The sequence below is a fragment of the Macrotis lagotis genome, chromosome 1, assembly GCF_037893015.1.
Source record: "Macrotis lagotis isolate mMagLag1 chromosome 1, bilby.v1.9.chrom.fasta, whole genome shotgun sequence".
Lineage (NCBI taxonomy): Eukaryota > Metazoa > Chordata > Mammalia > Peramelemorphia > Peramelidae > Macrotis > Macrotis lagotis.
This window is the reverse complement of record NC_133658.1, coordinates 655,445,406-655,463,975: the sequence shown is the minus strand read 5'-3', so window position 1 is coordinate 655,463,975 and position 18,570 is coordinate 655,445,406. Positions and strand designations below refer to the sequence as shown.

The window sequence follows — 18,570 nt, the reverse complement described above, 5'->3', positions numbered from 1 at the left end:
GAGTCAGTTTCTTGGTTCATCCTAAGCATTTCATTCAAAGGATATTAAGTTAACAATACTATATTCACAAATGTCTTAATCCTGTATTCACAGTGTTAGGCAGAGAACATACAGACAGACAAAAAAAAAAAAAGAACAAAAGAAACAACTTCCACTTTTATGGGTTTATCTTCCACTGGACAGGACAACATATACATATAAAAATATACAGAGATATTCTAAAATATAATATTGATTATAAGAATAAGTATAGCTAAATATAACATAGCTAGAGATAGAATGCATTAGTACTTGGAGGAAACAAGAAACTTTATTTAGAAGTTAGAGAATGTTAGAACTGAGTCTTGAAGAAAGTAAAGAACTCTATTAAGCAGAAGTGAAGAGAAAGTATATTCCTAGCCTGGGAAAACAGACAGTACAAAGGGACAGGTGGGAAATACAATACTGTGAATGATGAATAGTAAAAAGACAAGTTGTCTGAAACATAATATGCATGAAAGAAGTAATATATAAGAAGCCTGGAAAGAAAGCTTGGAGTCAGAATGTGAGGGACTTTGTAAATAAATTTGAGAAACTGATATTTGATCCTAGAGACAATAGGGAGCCACTAAAGTTTGATAAGTAAAACAATGATATGATCAGTCACAAACCCATGAAAAATCACTTCAGCAGTGTGAAAACTGAATTTCCTTAATAACCGACCTTGAGCCTTATTTCTTTGAACATCAGCATACTCTTTTTATATATATTTGTCAGTTGTCAATATGTAAAATCCACAATATTTTCTTACAAAAAGTTAAATTTTTTAAAAATAGTTAACAATTTTTTATCATTCTTGCATGATCCTATATTCTTCCTGTTTGTTCCAGAGAATTAAAAAAAATTAGATGGTTTAAAGTACAAATTGATTTTATTAAGTCTCCAATTCCATTTAACACTTAAATATTATCTCATTTTCTGACCCTAGATATGACTTGACCTCTGATCTCATTTGAAAATTGAAGAAAGAATCCTTTAAGATGGGAAATAAATGAGGTAATGTCTGGGAAGTGCTTGAACAATATGCTTAGAAGAAAAGAGTTATTTAGCAAAGAATCAAGAGATAGATGAGTGAAATTTTATTACACATGAAGTATATATACTTAGTAAGTACTTTATAAAAATAGATTATAACAAAAGTGGTAGAAGTAGTAATAGTAGTAGAAGTAGTATCTAGACATTTTAAAACTCAGGAGGAAAATTAAAGTCAATGTGATAACTCAATATAATTTCTAATCAGATATGGTATACTTTAAAACAGGAAGCAAAAATAATCAGGAAACCTAGAGAAGCATTTTGACCCTTTCTTCTCCCACCACTTTCATGATATTCAAAATGCCATGTTAAGAGAGGATAGATATAAGATACATTACATGGATAAAATAGTTAGAATTTGATAATTGATTTGGGGGAAAGGAAGAGGGAGAGAGCAGAGTCAAAGATAATCCTGAGTTTAGAAGCTTTAATCACTGGAAAGATGGTAGTATCATCAAAAGTATTATGAGGAAGTTAGTGGAAGAGGGATATTTTTGAAATAAAGTCAGCCAATCATTTGTTAAATACCAATCAATGACCAATAAATATTTATCAAATCTTCCTTTCAAGCTCTAAATCTTAAGATCCTATGACCAATTTTATGTATAAGAACCATTTGACTAACTGTGGTGTGATAGATTGTTTGGAGATAGAAAAAATATAAATAGACCTATTCGGAGGTCATTGCAATAGTCCAGGCAATTGAGAATGATGTTTTGTATTAGGGAGCTGAAAATGAAATAGACAGAAAGTATATAAAAGACTTTTCAAAAAGAAAATCAACTGGATTTGATAAGTGCTTGGATGAGAAAAGGGAGAGAAGAAAGTAAAAAAAGGCTTAAAAACATGGGAGACTGGGTTAACTATGGTGCTAAGGGGGAAAAATTTTAAATCAGGTAACAGAACAAGTTAGATCTGGTAAGATAAGCTCTGATTTGTACTTGTTGAGTTTAAGGGGGTCATGGAACGTAGGAGTCTCTACTCCTCTAAGCAGATGAAGGCATAAGAATGAAACTTAGCATATGATTTCCTCAAAACTCAGTTTCTGGGGTGGCTAAGTTGCACAGTGGATAGAGCACTGGCCCTGGAGTCAGGAGTACCTGAGTTCAAATCCGGCCTCAGACACTTAACAATTACCTACCTGTGTGGCCTTGGGCAAGCCACTTAACCCCATTGCCTTGCAAAAACCTAAAATAACTCAGTTTCTGTCTCTGACCTGTTAGTTCCTAGCTGTATTTATAAAGTAATATATAATACTGTTTGACATGAGGGCAGTGTGTAACCAGAAGCAAAGAAATCTAATCTCAAGGAACTCTCTAAGACTAAGTTTTAGTCAGAGTTCCAAAACTGATGAAATCATGAATACTTGACTATTGATATATCTCTATTTGACAGCTTAGCATTTAATATCTGAAACACAGCCATGCAAATGGCTTTCTTGGCAAAATCAATCAATTTATTATGCCACTTATGCTCATACTGAGCTAGGTAATGTAAGAGTACACAGAAGAGGTCTCCACCTCCAAGAAGCTTGCGAAGTAGTTAGAGGATAAAACTAATCAACAAAACATCTAATAAGGCTTGTCCTTCATTTTCTTTTTTTTAAGTTTTTTTGTTTATTTATTTTATACTATTACAATGATCTTGTTGTGAGAGTAATCATAAACCACCCTGCTCCCCAAAAAAGATAAGAAACCTCAAGAACAGTGAGAGAGAGAAAAAAAGTGTACTTCAGTCTGTGTTCAGATTCTAATGGCTCTGTCTCTGGGATGAGTTGCCTTTCCCATCACAGCCATCAGAGAAGTTGCTTCAATATTTTTCCCGCAGTTGCTATTTCTCTCCACTCTATTCCTCTCCACTCTCATCTATTCCATTCTCTCTCTCTTTTCACCCTGACCCTATTCAAAAGGGTGTTTTATCTGAGTACCCTCTCCCACAATTTTCCCTCTCTTCTATCACCTACCCCTCTTCCCTCCCCCTGTTCCCTCCCATCCCTTTCCTCTCATTTTTCTTTAGGGTAAGCTAGATTTCTGTACTCTATTAAGTGTGTATGTTATTTCCTACCTGAGCCATTTCTGTTGAGAATGAAGGCTCACTCATTCCACCTAGCCTTCCCCCATTCCACTCCATTGTAAAAGTTTTTCTTGACTTTTATGTGAAATATCTTAGCCCCTTCTTCCTCTCCTTTCTCTTGTTCCCAAGTACTTTCCTTTATCACCCATTGACTCCATCTTTATACCATATTATACCATTATATTCAGCTCTTTCCTGTGCCTTGTCTACATACACTTCTAAGTGCTCTTATAAATGAGAAAGTTCATATGAATTATCAGTATCTTCTTCCCATGCAGGAATACAAGCAGCTCCATCCACCCCCCTATGGTTTCACTTGAGTCCTGTACTTGGAGATTAAACTTTCTGTTCAGCTCTGGTTGTTTCAGTAGCAAAGTTTGAAAGTCCCCTGCTTCATGGAAGTCCATCTTTTCCCTTGGAAGATGTTCAGTTTTGCTAGGTAGTTGACTCTCGGTTGTAAACCAAGATCTTTTGCCTTCCGGAATACCATACTCCAAGCCCTATAAACCCTTAATGTAGATGCTGCCAGATCCTGTGTAATCCTGACTATAAAGCCATGGTAGTTGAACTGTCTGTTTCTGGCAGCTTTTGGTATTTGCTCTTTGACTTAGGAGTTTTGGAGTTTACTCCTGAAAGTTTTTCTTTTGGGATCTCTTTTAGGTGGTGATTGGTGAATTCCCTCAATTTCTATTTTATCCTCTGCTTCTAGGATCTCAGGACAATTTTGCTGTATTATTTCTTGAAAAATGAAGTCTAGGCTCTTATCCTGGTCGTGACTTTCAGGTAGCCCAATAATTTTTAAATTATCTCTTCTGGACCTGTTTTCAAGGTCGATTGTTTTTCCAGTGAAATATTTCACATTTTCTTCTAATTTGGGGGGTGGGTTTGTTATATTTTTATTTATTACTGATTTCTTGAAAAGTCATCAACTTCCTTTAGTTCCATTCTATATTTGAAGGAGTTATTTTCTTCAGAGAGCTTTGTTATCTCCTTTTCCAGCTGGCCAATTCTGCTTTTTAAGGCATTCTTCTCCTCATCTGCCTTTTGTATTGCTTTTATCCATTTGGCCTAAACTGGTTTTTAGTATGTTATTTTTGGGGGTGGCTAGGTGGCACAGTAGATAGAGCACCAGCCCTGGAGTCAGGAATACCCAAGTTCAAATCCAGACTCAGACACTTAATAATTACCTAGCTGTGCAGCCTTGGGCAAGTCACTTAAACCCCATTGCCTTGCAAAAGAACTTTTAAAAAATCTTTTTTTTTTCAGTATATTTTTGTATTTCTTTCACCAAGTTGCTGACTTGGTTTTCATGGTTTATCTGCATCACTCTCATTTCTCCTCCCAAATTTTCCTCTACCTCCTTTTCAAAGTCCATAGTCTCAGCCCATTTTCTATTTCTCTTGGAAGTTTTGGATACAGAAACTTCATTTTTGTCATCACTTGAGTATGTATTTTGATCCTCCATGGAACCAAAGTAATTTTCTATATTCAGATTATTCTTTTTTTGTCATCTGTTCACTTCCTCAGACTATGACTGATTTACCAACCCTTCCAAGGCTTTGGGAGGGTTTTAGTACAACCCACAGGGACCTTAATTCCTCCAAGGTCTTATGAGAGGCTCTGACTGCTCTCTTACCTGTGTTCAGGTCCTCCCCTCTGCCCTGGAGCTGTGAGGATGGTCCTTGCTCAGCTATGGTGGTATTGTGGGGGCCTAGACTGCGACCAGGATCTAAGTGTGGGCAAATAGCTGAGTCCTGTCCCAGGGAGAACAGAGAGACCTCTGCAATCTCCCCCAATACCCTTAACTTCTATGGGTTAAGAGCTCTGGATGTGCTGGGTGTCTCTACTGACTCCCACTGCAGGTTCTCATGGCAGGACTGCTCTGAGACTGGTGCTCCGCTCCGCACTCACTCTAGTGCAGCAGCATTCTCTCACCAACCCTTCCAGCTATTTCCAATGATCCCTGGATCAAGAGGTCTGGAAACTGCCCCCTCTGCCACATGTGGCTATGCTACAGCTTCTTCAACCCCCCCAGTCCTAGTGTAACAGACCTTTCCTGCAGAATTTCTAAATTGTCTTGGACTGGGAAATTATATCACTCAGTCTTTCTGTGGGTTCTACCCCTCTAAATTTTTGCTAAAGTAATAATTTAACGGTTTTTGGAGGTTTTTTGTGGAACAAGTTTCTGGGAATTCCTGCCTTCACACCGTCATCTTAGCTTCACCCCCTGTTCTACATTTTCAAAAAAGACCATGACATCAAGAAGGTGATGCCAAGACAAGCATATGAATTAGATTTGGGTGAGGGGGATTTGTACTAAATCACCAGCCTCACTTTCTCCTCCACAGTTCTCTGGGTCCAGTGGCCAAATATGAATCAGGAGATGGCCCTGGTTGTAAGGCAATGAGAGTTAAGTAACTTTCCCAAGGTCTCACAGCTAGTAAGTGGCTAGTAAGAAAGTATCCATAGGTGAACAGTTTGGATTTAGAAAGAGGCAAAAAAAATTTTATGAAAAAAATTCAGTATGTAGTTAAGAATTTTCAGATAATATGTGAAAAACAGATTATTAGAAGGACTGACTAGAAAACTTAAAGTACCTGTTTGAGAACAAAAATATGATAAAGAATGTACAGGATACTGTAATACTTCAGATTACTAGGAGAACTGATTTTAGACGTAGAGATATAGAGTTAGAGGTTTATAATTTAAAACTCACAAAATGAGTCACAATGTCACAATTGGTCAATCAAATAATTATATATAGATAATGATTTTGTGAGTTTTACTTCCATCTCCATTAGCTTGGCTCTCAAATTTATATTTCCAATTTCAATCTCTGACCCAAGATTGAAACATTTTTTCAACTAACTTTTTGACATCTCTTGGCTGTACTGACAGCACCTCAGATTTAACATTTTCAAAATAGAATTTATTATGATCTCAAAACTGACTCATTCCAATTTTCCCAATTCCTGTCAATGGCAATACTACTCATCCACTCACTGATGTTCAGAACTTTGGGTGTTATCTTTTGTTTATAAACCTTTCTTTATGTTGTTTATAAACATTTCTTCTCACAATAACTCTGAAATTCACAGGACAGATATTACTAAACCCATTTCAAAAATGAGGAAAACAAAGCTCAGAAGTTTAAGTTACTGCCCAAGGTTATAAAGCATGTGATTGGCAGAACCAGGATTCAAACCCAGGTTTTCTTACTAAAATCTAGTTTTCTTTCCATTACACCATAATGATGGTGTACCATATTGTATCATATTCTCCTCCTCCTATGTACTCCACTAGACAGATTGTAGGTTCCTAGAAATAGGAACAATTGTAATTGTCTTAATTTTTCATCTACCCAGAATATGCTGGGTAAAGGGGTAGACCTGTGATTTCATCAGTTTTGGGAACTGCTCATGAGGAAATTTATAGAATTTGAACAATTTGGAAACTTACAACTTTGCATACAGAATGTAGTAAATGATCCCATGACTGAGCATGGCTCATGCAGAGTTCTTAAGACAAATCAGAAAGGCTTCAATAGTACATATATTGGATAGGTATGTCTCACTCACCAACAGAATTCTGGATGAAGGGGGAAAAATGAACTGTTTTCTTGTGGCTGAATGAGAATCTGTCAGGGATTTTATTGAAAGAACTCCCATGGTGAGAAGGTCAAACTTCATCAGCTCTTCCAATTCTAAGATTTTGTGATTTTACTTTAACTAGAAACCCCTGAAATAAAAAGGTAGAATAAGAAATAATCTTAAACTACAATATTGCTGTTAGACGGTTTTCAGTTCTCTTCATTTTTATTATATAAATAATTTTTGAGAATGTTTTTGTAAGGTTTATTCCATCATTTTGGTGCATTCTGCTGAACTCTGTCCAATTTTCCTATAACCATGAAATTGTAGAAACATAAATTGTACTTGGTGCTCTAGTAAGCACCTGGCCAGTGCTGAGTTTAACAGAAATTACCTCATGCTATAATTTTATTTACACATTCTCACTTCTCTGTTCAAAATAGACATTAATGACATTACTGACTCATGTGCAATGGATGACCCATCATAACAACTCCATTTTTCTGTTATGTTTCACTTTAATCAGACCTCTGTTTTGAGTGGGAGAGATTCAAAGATATCAACTTACACATGTTATAAAACAGGAATGAAACTCAGGAAAATGCAACTTAGAGTTACTAGGGCTATTAAAATTATCTAGCAACCAAGATCTTCATGGATAAAATGACTTACTTAGGAACACATGAGCAAAGAGAAACATAGCCTGAATTTGAATCTAAATCCCTTCACTCCAAATTTCATTTTTTTTCTTTCATCACATTGCCTCTTGATTCTAACTTGCCAGGACCAATTTTATTTACAATATATTCCTCCAAGCACCTAAACCTCTCTCATTCCAAGTTAAATCCCTGCAATTAACTTGCTTCTTATTGCATCACCCAGGATTTGGTATTGATGCTACCATAAGGTTCATGAAATTAAGAGACACTTTGGACAGTAATAGACAAAACCTAACTACTCACAACAGTCCTTTGTCTGTTCTACCCTTCACCCCACTTGAAGACTGTAAGAAGTTCTATTAGACTATAGACCCCTTGAGGGCAGGGATGTCTTTTGACTCTTTTTATATCCTCATATGCTAGGTACTTAATGAATTTTTATTGATTAATTGCTAGATTGATTGAAAGTAATTCATTTCAGTATCACACAGCAATACCTCCAATACTACCCCATCTATCTGTGCTTATTTGCTCTGTGCATCTCAACAACTTCAAGCCACAAAGTGGGGGAGGGGGCAAGGAGAAGGAGACAAATGGAGATAAGGAAAGAGGAGGGAAGATTAACTCCTCTCTATATATTAAATCCTTATTATCCCTCAGAGTCAAATTCAAATACAACCTTATCCAGAAAGTCTCCTACAATCCTTTCCAGTTAGTAATGACCTTGCCCTTCCTCAATCGTACATATAGAGCTTTAATTATTTGACTGCTTTTCATGTACTAATCTATTATTTTGTAAAATTACTATCTATATAAATATCATAATCCCCTACGCTAACTTCAACTACTCGGCAAACTCTAAAAGGATCAGGACTGCTTTGCACCTCTCCCAGTTTTCTCCCTCAAAACAACACTTTGCACAGACTTGTGGTCTTCCATCCATGAACACTATAGGTGACATGCAAATAGTCTGGCTGTCGAACTGAATTTTTTTAGATGCTGACTAATCCATGTAACTGAATGGAATGAACACTACTATCTTAAAGTGTGTCACTAAGAAGGTCAAGGTAGAAATTCCTTTAGTGCTCCTGGAGAAGCCTGCTGATAGATCCTATAAAAGTTGCTACCAACATGCTCCAAAAACAATTTATGTTGATAATGTGCACACAGTTCTGTGCTAGCAGATGTACAGAGTGAGTTCAAAAGATAAATAGGCTCCAAAATATCAATCAGGATTAAATCATTCATTAAAGTCATTCATGAGGATAGCAGCAATTCATGTATATGGCAAGATATTGATCCCCATGCCACTCCCTCCCACAATATTAGCTGCTGGATTTTTAGTATTGAGCTCCAGGTATGGTCAGTGATTCTCCCATAAGGAAAAGGATTCAAACCTCATCAGATATGAATTTTACTGATTGACTCTGACCAAGATGTCGTAGATTAGTGGTTCTCAAACTTTTTGGTCTAAGTACTCCTTCATACCCTTAAAAAATTATGATAATACCACAGAGCTTTTGTTTGTGAGGGTTATATCTCTCAATATTTGTCATATTAGAAAGGAAAATGGTTTTCACTACAAGAATCCATGAAATTCACTTTGAGACCTGCTGCCTTAGATGATTATTCTGTAAGCCATCTTTGACACCAATTGCTGGCACTGTCAAGTCCTATAGTTAGGGAAAAAGGACAGGAGTCACACAAACTCACTTTTCTTATTGGTTCACTAGTCATAATCTGGAATTTCCCCCCCACACACTATTTAGTCTTTGCTTCCTCTGTATGCCTTTTGAAAAGTATTTCATTTCTTGGGCTTCAGTCTTCTTACCTATAAAATGAAGGGGTCAGAGCAGATCATGGGTAAGCAAACTGATCCACAAACTAAATCCAACTTCTTGATGTTATTGTTCAGTTGTGGCTGACTTTCTGATATTCCATTTTTGGGATGTTCTTGGCAAAGATAATGGAGGGTTTGCTACTTTCTTCTCCAGATGAGAAAACTTTCTTTCTTACAGATGAGGAAACTGAGGCAAATAGGGTTAAGTGGCTTGCCCAGGATCACATAGCTAATAAGTATCTGAGGTCAGACTGACTCAGAAAGATAAGGCCTCCTGACTCCAGAAAGATAGGCTTCCTGACTCTGCCACTTTGTCTATGAGCCAATTAATTAAAACTAATGAAATGGTTTTTACTTTAAAAATGAACAAAAAAAACCCCACCAAAACCTCACAGGTAATAAAAAACAGGAAGCAGGCAACCAAAACAGAGGAAAAAAACATACAGAAACAGAGAGAAGGTAGTCATAGTTTTCCAACCCCTGGATTTAGATAATTATTCCCTAACCTTGATGAGTCTATGACTGCTCTGATTGCATCAACTGCAGTCTAGAGAAGCCATGAGATGGGGAGTTATTGAAAAAAGTATCTATACTGATAATAGCAATAATGATTTAGCATTATGCTAAATGCTTAAAATTAATATGTTATAGGATCCTTACAACAATCTGGGAGGTAGATATTATTATTATTCCTGTTTCATAGCTGAAGAAACTGAGGCAAACAAAAAAATAAATGACTTGCACTAGTAAGGCTGGATTTGAACTCTGGTCTTCCTGACTCCAGGCCCAGCAGCCTACCTATCTATCCACTCATTTCAACCAATGTTTATTGTATGCCAGTCATTACATTAGGAACTGGGGATACAAAAATGAAAAATTACCTCAAGGAACTTAGAGTCAACAAGGGAGATATAACTTGTACATACATGTAAGTATGATAGAAAGTTGTATGGGACAGTCAAAAGAGAGGTCCAAATACTCTAGGAAAATCTGAGGAAGGAAGTAACCTGGAAAAAATCTGGAAAACCTGCAACCTGGAAAAAAAAATCTCAATAGTAGAGAGATATAGAATGTGTTCCTAGCATGGAAAAGGGGAAGGAAAGGGGGGGGGGGGTGAATGGAGTACATGAAGGAGAATAGTGTGATATTTCACATAGTAAGAACCAAAGTTATCTGAAACAAGTAAGGATACTGTACTGTTGTGCTGTTTTTCCCTTACATCTAAGCTAATAAATTTGGTCAGTAGCATACTTGCTGTCCTTCCAAGGTTCTATTAAAACAAACAAACAAACAAAAAACAGTAGCTCACCTTTGTGGGGAAAAAATGCTTAAACAATTCAGTAGCTCACTTACAAACAACACAATGAGTTTCTTCTCATTTGGAAATGCTGACCAAGCTTTTGAGGATCTTAGTAGAGAAATATAAAAAGGTTATATTCATAATTAATCATTACATTGACTGGGCAGCCTTCAAAGGCATTATTACAAATTGGCACATAGTCCACATTCAATGCACCCTTGGCTAAGAAGTGTGGCAGTTATTGCCTAAGTTTAGGCAATGAGCACCAAATATTCAGATTTTCTTAGAGAAGATCCTATCATCCCTGACGTAATCTGGGCAACAGAAGTCTCCGAGAAGAAATCCACCCATTGGAGACAGAACAGACCTGGTAGGTCCTTTTCATACTTTCATGCCCTCAATTATAGATAGAAATCAAGACCAAAGATGACTTTTGGTGGTAGAGTCCAAGGTCTAGAGAAAGCAGTGAAGACAAAGACCATGGGCTTTAACACTGTGAGGGATTCTGAACTTTCTCAGAAAATGCCAGACATTACAGCAATTAATAGACTTGGGAAACATAAGTCAAGAATTCAAATGCATCTCATAGATAGGGAAGCTAAGGTGGTTCACAGAATGTGACCATATGGAGAGAAGGTCCTATGAGAGTTTGCTTTTAGTTAAATTGAATCCACCAAAATTTTCATCTAGCTATTGAATATCTGTACTCATACTACCCATATTTGCCAGCAGCCATTTCTAATTCACATATTGTCCACAGTTATCACTAGGCTAATGCATAAGTAGCCACCAATAAATTAAATCAAAGATTCAGTTCACTTGTTTTTCAGTTGTGTATAACTCTCTGTGACCACATTAAGGGATTTGGGGGGGGGGCAGATACTGGAGTGGTTTGCCATTTCCTTCTCCAGTTTATTTCATTATTGAGGAAATTGAGGCAAACAGACTGAAGTGACATGTTCAGATTCACACAATAAGTGTGAATAAGGAAATCAGAGATATCAGGGAAAGAATGAATCCCTTTTAAAACTAGAAAAGGGGTTCCCCTGACTGTGTTCCTTATAGATGCCCCCCAAATCAGGGTTTGCTAATGCTTACAGATGGGTTAATAATGTCTAAAGTATAATATATCAGAGTTTACAATTTTAATATTTTTTATTGGGTTGAGGAAGACTAGACTCAATTTACTTCATATCTAGAATTATTATAGGTATTGTGTTGCTAATAAGGAGAATTAATATATCCTTCCCAAAACATCCCTCTCCCTCCACAATTGGTATCTTTTTTTTCTTTTTTGGCAAGTCAGTGGAGTTAAGTGGCTTGCCCAAGGCCACACAGCTAGGTAATTATTAAGTGCCTGAGGCTGAATTTGAACTCAGGTACTCTTGACTCCAGGGTTGGTGCTCCATCCACTGTGCCACCTAGTGGTCCCCCAACTGGTGCCTTTTTAAGGATCATGTGATCACAGAGTTAAAACTGAAAGGGATCCTAAAAACCATCTAGTCCAATTCCTCCATTTGACAGATGAGGATAGTGAGACTCAGAGAAGTCATAAGATTACATAGGCAGTAACTGAGACAGCCAGTTAACTATTATCTGTTAAGTATCTACTATGAGCTTAGAAATTTGAAGAAAGGCAAAAGACAATCCCTGTCCTAAAGGAGTTAACACACACACACACACAATACATATATACATACATTGATAAGTAGTAGGCTGGAGATAATCTCAGGGGAAAGGAAGGTTCTAGATACAGGAGGACTGGGAATGACTTCTTGCAGAAGGCAAGGCTTTAGAATGAGATTTGAAAGCAGACAGGGAAGCCAGGAGTCAGAGATTTGGAAGGAGAGAATACCAGGATTGGAGAATCCTACCGCAGACACTTAAGAATTACCTAGCTGTGCGGCCTTGGGCAAGTCACTTAACCCCAAGTAATGAGTGGAGGATGCCACCTAAGTGGTAAGCCTGAGTAACTAGAAGGATAGTGATAACCTTCACATTGATAGAGTAGAAAGAAGAATCTTTTGTGAGGGAAAGAATGAATTCAGTTTGGATGTGTTGATTTTTAAATGTTTATAAAATAACCAATTTAAGATGTCCAAAAGACAGGTAAAGATTCAAAACTACAAGTCAGGAGAGAGGGTAGGGCTGGACAAATAAATCTGAGAATCATTTGCAAAGAGTTAATAATTGACTCCATGAGAACTGATGGAATTATCAAGTGAAACCAAAGAGAGAGAGAGAGGAAGAGGTCTCAGGATAGAGTCTTGGAGGACAAACCATGGTTTGTGGACAAGACCTAGAGGGAGATCCAGAAAAGATGATTGAGGAGTGAATTCATAGGTAGGAGAAGATGCAGAAGAGTCCATGTCAAAAAAAGCAAAGAAATCTTGAGTTTGAAGAAGAAGGTGATTAATAGTGTTAAAGGCTATAGAGAGTGGTAAAAGAATGAGGGTTAAGAAAAGGCTGTAAGAGATCAGTAGAGATTCTGGAAAGAGAAGTTTCAGTTAAATGATTTGAGAAGCCAGATTACATAAAGTTGAGAATGAAAAGAAAATAAATGATGGCAATGATTGTAGATGGCCTTCGAAAAGAGCTGAGTCACAAAGGGGAGAAGAGATATCAAGTGAGAGTGTTTTGAGCATGGGGAAGACTTGGTCATGTTTATAGGCAGTAGGGAAGCAGCCAAAAGAAGAGAAAACAATTGAAGATAAGTGAGAGGGGCTATGATGGAAAAGGGAAATCTGCTGGAGATTGTCTTTGATGCTTGCTCTTGCTCTCTCTCTCTCTCTCTCTCTCTCTCTCTCATTGTTTCTCTTCTCTTTTTCCCCCTCCTTTGATTGTCTCTTCTCTCTTTTGCCTTCCCACCCCCAACTCTCTGATTCTTTTTTTTCCTCTCTCATTCTCCTCCTTCAAGATTCTTCCTATTATAAGTAACTACATTTATCTCAGAAAAATCAGTTTTGAAATAAAAAAAAAGTGAAACAGATAGAAAACTCTTAAGAAATGGAGATTTGAGGAATAAGCATAATATCTTTCATGGGAAGAAAAACAAAGTAGAAAGGGGAGGAGTGGCATGAAAAATCATCAGCCTTGGACTCAGCAGCTTGAACGTTTTCAATGAATCCAATGCTTGGAGTAAGCTTCTGATATACATGGCTCCTTGTCACACAATCCTTGTCCTACATAACCTAATACTCTGTTTTCATGATTCCAAGGAGTACCCTTCTAGATTCCCAACATACATAGCCTCTTGTTGTAGCAAGAGTAGCAGCCCCTCTACCTTCCTGCCAAGAGAGCTGTGTGCCTATTCTTCTGTGTACCCATGCTGGCATGGGTAGCCCCAAGTGTATGCTTTCAATTATGTTTCTAGAATGGCACATGGTAGATACTTAATAAATTCTTATTCTTTTCACACATGGAATCTACCTTCACTCTCCCTTTGAAGTGGAAGGAGTTTACTTTATCAATCATGCTCTGGTCCTGGTACTTCATGGAGTCAGGGTAATGTGCTAAAGTATAAAATAAAGAGAATACTAGGGGTTTTGTCTGACATGAAAATATTGTCACCAGCCTCCTATTAACATGCATTTAAGATTAGATCTCAGGAAAAACCTTTCTAAAAATCTATTGTGAAGAGAATACCACAAAAGGGACAGAGAAATGTCATACCCTATCTTCAAGAAGTTCATACTCTCTCATAAGAATCTTATTTTCCCCAATAATCAGTGTTTCTGTATTTTACTTTATTTCTGACTTGTCTTTTGATTTAACTCAAAGGTTGATTCACTGCTGGAGTCAAAATTCTAAGATGAAATCATTTAAATTCCCAAACTACATCCTTCAAAAAGCATCTTCTTAATTTTCACTCTGCTTTGATTTGTGTCTCTACTAGTTCTGTTTTCTAGGTCTTTTATGAGTTCCAATCAAACCCCATTTGGTTCCTTTTTCCTCATATGACAGAAATACCTTACCTGACTTAGAAGGTTCTTCATTCAGCATTACCATTCTCTCCTAGATGAATGATGGCAAACTAGTTCTATTTCTTCTCAGAAAATCTGGCAGCAAATAAATCATCCTAGCCTAGAGTTTTAGCAAGTCTTACTGAAAAGGTACCCCCTCTTAAAGGCACATTCCCCTGAGGAGACTTTGAAAATGGGGAGGGCAGGGGAAGGGGGGAACAGGTACCTACCTACCAAGTAAAATCGATTCTGCAAGTTCATTCCTTTCTTAACTGTCAACTTTGCAGAAGCAAGTGTGCTGGCATGCCTTGAAATCAGGCAGAAGCTCTTTGTAGAAGCATTTATCCTGGGTAGATGCCAAAAGAAAACGTCTAAACCTATCACGGTTGGACTTAAATAAAAATAACAGCATCAGTTTCTTTGCCTTTTGCTGAGGTAGATGTAAAGGAGGATTTTATCATTCAAAAGAATGAACGGGTTTGATTTTTAACCCAATGGCACCTAGTCTGAGTTAATCATAGTTAATACTTTTATTTTTTTTACTTTATTTTTGCTTTCTTTGCAAGTCAGTGGGGTTAAGTGACTTGTCCAAGGTCACAGAGCTAAGTAATTATTGTTTTTTGGGGTTTTTTTTTAGTTTTTGCAAGGCAATGGGGTTAAGTGGCTTGCCGAAGGCCACATAGCTAGGTAGTTATTAAGTGTCTAAGGCCAGACTTGAACTCGGGTACTCCTGACTCCAGGGCCGGTGCTTTTTCCCCCCGAGCACCTAGTTGCCCCTATATAGTTAATATTTTAAAAAAAAATTTCTTTCCCCTGTTCTGAGAGGTAAGACATTGCTCATATTCCTGGTAAAATTTTGACCTGTGCACAATGGGCAGATACTTTGCAATAATAGTTTTTCTACCAGTCCACAAAAGAAGGAGTTATTATCAAAAGCACTCTCTAAATTGGGACAATCAGTTTTGTAATCTACTTGCCTTTACATGATATATAAATGTTGACTGCAACAGAGTCAAGAAAGAGAAATTAGAAAGAGTATGCTGGCATGTTTCTTTTAACCTGTCAATGTTAGAAAGGCCATGCAGTCATAAGATCTTCAAAAGGAGCTAAGAGACAATTAGTCCAATTCTTACATTTAACTTAACACAGAGGGTTAAGTGACTTGCCCAAGGTCACATAGTAAATAGAAGTCGGCTTTGAAACCACCTTTGACTCCACAGAAGCAATCTTTAAGATAAAGTGGAGAGAAAAACATTTTTGGTTTCAATAACACAAATCTCTCACATTTATTACTAATTTACTAAATATTTTTCTCTCTCAATAGTTACATGTCCAAGGTCACACCACAGACACAGACACACAGACTCTCTCTCAAGTTTATGTTCAATCTTATGTTGTAACCTCACAGTACTTCTGGATGACTGGGTAAAAACTATCATAGAAAACAGTCAATCATTATTGATGTGAATTCCAAAAGAAATACTGAACTAAGGCAGCTTTCCCTAAAGTAAATTGCCCATACAACATTTGGAGCTTGAATTATATTAGCACAACCCAAAAGTATTGGTCTTGAGGACAAAAAATAGTCAGGGAAATCTTAGAGCAAAGAGGAAACTGAGCCTATTTCCACAACAAAATTCTGCCTCACCACAATAAATATTTCTGATACCTTGCTGGCTTCATTAATACCCAGTCCTTTCTTTGACACCTTTTAGCTATGTAACCAAGGACAGTTACTAACCCTCTCAGTATCCCTGGAAAGTTACAGATAAGTTGCTGATCTGCATGGATATAGTTCCTGAGGAAACCACCATCATCACAAAAAAAAAAAAAAAACAACCTGAATTACTGTGAGAAAGGCTAATAGAAAATGAAATTTTCTCACAACACCTTTTCCCACATCAATGAAAAGTAGCAGATTTGATCAGAACATACTTTGGAAAACATTGGATTAGGGGCCCTCTAAGATCCCTTCCAATTCTTGATTTAATTCTTCCAAGTTGTTGTGGGTATTTTAAAATAGCATCTAAGATATGGGTAGGGTTTTTTTCTCCTAAAGTGTATAAAAAATTCAAATTCAGAAAAAATATTTCTATATCCACATATGCTACATATATACATATGACATATGTATGCGTTTTAAATGTTCCACCCCTTTCAGATGGAAGGAGTTAACACCTTTGGAGACATATGTACTAGTCCAGAAACAATAGGAAAAGAAAACAAAGTAACCTGATGATGGTTTTTAAAATGATCAAAAGGGGAAGAAATTAACTGGATAGGTGATAAAGATACAATGTCTCCTTTGGGAGGTCAAATAATTGCTTTAGTTTTTCTTAACAGTTAAGTGGAAATCTCTCTCTAGTACAATGACTCCTTATACATAACATCCCTAGCAGACAAGAAAAGACATCTGTCTCCATTTCATTTATAAATAAGCCTTGCAAGCAGCTTCTGATGATCCCACAGATGAACCAAGCTCCAAATTTTCACACAACTAATATTCCCGTCTAGAACAGGCCCCTGGTTTGACTAAATCTAAATTCATATGAACCCTTCTGGTACGAATGCATGCATGTTTTAAAATTAAAATAATCTATGAAATTGTTTTTAAAGGTAATCTCTCTTCCTTTGTAAAGCCATCTGTTGAAAGGAGACTAGAGAAATCAGGAGATTTGCCTCTCTAGGCAACAGGAGGAATAAATCCTTGAGGGAATGAGAGGAATAGGAGAGAGAGAGAGACAGAAAGACAGAGAAAGGAGAGAGGGAGACAGAGAAAGGAGAGAGAGAGTGAGATAAAGAGCCATGTTTCCAAGACAAATAAAATAAACCTGTGAAATTTCCTAAAGCTCTGATGCAGTTTTCATTAACTAATCTGGTCATTTTAAGACACAGAAATCAAAGGAAGTTACTTGAGAAAAAATAAGCTTCACCTGATGGTAAGATGCTTGTAAATAAGATTTCAAGTGGAACTATGTCCCAGGGTAAGAAGTTGTCCTCCGTTGTTTCCCTTCACTGCCTGCCTGCCAGTGATTATTTTTCATCTTCTAAAAGTCCAATATTGATTTAACCCTTTTTAAAGCCTCAACAGTAAGTTCCTTGTATTTACTACAAAGGCAATGGAACATGAAAAGGCAGGGGGGAGGGGAGAATGTTTTTGAAAGAATCTTTTCTTAGGATAGGGTGGGAGGGATGGAAGGGAAGAGAGGAGCAGGAAAAAAAGTCACAAAGTCTCCTGGGAGGTATTAATAAGGGGAGACCATCCAGCTCCAGAGGAGGCGAACGATGGAAGAACCAGACATCTGCAGCTGCACATTGCAGGAAACGTCTCCTCTAAATCTGCATTCCAGCTCCCTTCAAGGCCCTAGTCAAGAATCTTAGCACCTTCCAAACGGCAAGCGAGACGGCCCCGGCTCCCCATGCATGACAAATGGCATAACAAAACGAGCAGCACCATAGGTAGTTCAGGGCTCCTGGGGGCAGAAATGTCAAAGCGGTGACCTAACTCTACCGGCGGAGACAAACAAAGCCGCCTCTTCATCCTTCTCCAGTACCTGCCGCCGGCTCCCTCCGGGCGCAGCCCTGCAGAGGCGCGGGCACAGCCACGACCCTCCCCAGCTCCAGATGCATACTGCGGCCCCAAGTCCACTTACCCCCAGCGCGCGGCCGGCCGCCAAGCTCCTGCCTCCAGGTTGGGTATGGCGGGGGCGGAGGGAGGGGCGAGCCCTCCGGGCGGTCTCGCCCAGACGGGGATGCTTCCCTCCACTTGGCTGCGGCAGCGGCGAGGAGCGAGGCTGGCTGCGCCGAGGGAGGCAGCGGCCGGAGGCATCCAAGGCTCGCGCGTCCGGCTCCGGGCTGGGGCTGGGGCTGGGGCCGGGGCCGCCGCTTAGCGCCGGATGCGCCTCTCCCCTTCACCAGCACGGCCTAAAGGCAGGGAGAGTCGGGGAGAGAGAGGAGAGATGCGCCTCTCTGCTTAGCGGCTGCTCCCGGGGCTGCCTCCGCCGCCGCCCACCTCAGGAGCGGGCTCGCCCGCTCTCCGGTGTCCTGGCATCTTCTGCTTCCCCACCAGTAC

General features: G+C 38.3%; 1 protein-coding gene across 2 annotated transcripts in view; it reads right to left on the bottom strand.

The window, feature by feature from the left end:
• The window catches only part of HECW2 (HECT, C2 and WW domain containing E3 ubiquitin protein ligase 2), a 449,633-nt gene extending 431,401 nt beyond the window's left edge, over positions 1 to 18,232 (bottom strand). For both annotated transcript variants that reach the window (XM_074215431.1, XM_074215435.1), the window contains exon 1: positions 18,152 to 18,232. The gene's annotated coding sequence lies outside the window, so the exon portion shown is untranslated. The remainder of the gene's footprint in view (positions 1 to 18,151) is intronic.
• Between the last annotated feature and the right edge of the window lie 338 nt (positions 18,233 to 18,570).